A 1511-nucleotide genomic window follows, 5' to 3' on the forward strand; every position below is an offset into this window, starting at 1 on the left:
CCCTAAATTTGCCCCTAGTTTTTCCTTGAGGAACTCTATAGTTTTAGTTTTCACATTTAAGTCTTTGATCCATCTGGAGTTAGTTTTTGTGTATGGTGTGAGGTGTAGATCTTGCTTCATTTTTTGCAAATGGATATCCAGTTTTACCAGCACCATTTATTAAACAAACATTCTCTTCCATTAAATGGATTTCAGCCCTTTGCCAAAGATCAGCTGACCACAGGATGATGGACGAAGACGGCTATTCAGAGTGCTCAGTGAGATACTTGCTGGAGACACTAGAAGACACAAGTGCATTCTCCACATTGCATTGTAGACTTCAGTGATCTCCAGCGGTCAAAAGACACTTACCCTTAATATCAGATGTTGTTGTTAAGTGCCATTGAGTCATGTCTGACTCATAGCAACTTTATGTACAACAGAAGGAAAAGGTGCCCACTCGTACACCATCCTCACAGTCCTTGCTGTACTTGAGCCCATCATTGCAACCACTATGTTAATCCATCTTCCACTTTTTCACTGGCCCTCCACTTTACCAAGCATGACATCCTTCTCCAAGGACTGGTCCCTTCTGACCACATGACCAAAGGATGAGATATATCAGATACCATTTATATTTTAGTGGAGAAACAAGGTCTCAGGTACGGAAGACAGGTTTCACTGTGCCACCAGGGGGCCTCAAACCAACCTACAGCATCAAAACTGAGCACCTATTAATTTGGCAATGAGGAAAACTTTTAATTTAAAAATATTTTTTCTTTTAAAATACCTTATTTTTTTATTCTAGATATTTTCCCACTATGAAAAATTGCTTGCTCTCCAAACTTCCCAGTAACGAACTCTGATATCTGTATCCTAGGTCATGCTGGGAAAGGCACTGGAGGCAATTAATCAATTAGTCTTTTTGTCTCCCAATAAATCCTCTTTCCAGTGGTGCCTGACACTGACCAGCTGACATTTCCATAACCCACTTGCCACCTACATGGTAAATGATTTCTTGTTGTCCCAAACTTGAAGATTTTAATCTCATATATTAAGCCAAAAGGGCCAAGTAATTCCCTGAATGCATTTTTATTGACTTTGTAAATCAGGCTTCCTCATGTCAGGGACTGTGACCAGGAGAGAGGTGTTTGTCTGTGAAATTGACTGGACACAGACCATTGCCTGTGGTGATAACCAGTGATTTGTAGGGCCGGAAAGACAAGCCACACACACTAAGCAGATTAAAATATAATAAAATAAAAAGTTTCCATTGCCAGGAATACTGTCAGAGGGCAGCAGGATGTTTGTGATAAAGGTTAGAAAACAAAGTACTATAGGTTTACACAAATAACATGTAAGTGATCATGTTTTTTTGCAAACCATGCCACCTCCTCACACATTAGTTTCCTATGAGCACTGTGTGCATTATATGTGTGTGTACGTTATTTCCATGGGCGCATGTGAAAATACGGTAATTCCAAGTCTGGAAGGGAGCCCAATGCAGCCGTTTGCTCTCTCTTTGGTCAGCA

Source organism: Orycteropus afer, unplaced genomic scaffold (assembly GCF_000298275.1).
Source record: "Orycteropus afer afer isolate SDZICR_OR568_19922 unplaced genomic scaffold, OryAfe1.0 scaffold00376, whole genome shotgun sequence".
Taxonomy (NCBI): Eukaryota; Metazoa; Chordata; class Mammalia; order Tubulidentata; family Orycteropodidae; genus Orycteropus; species Orycteropus afer.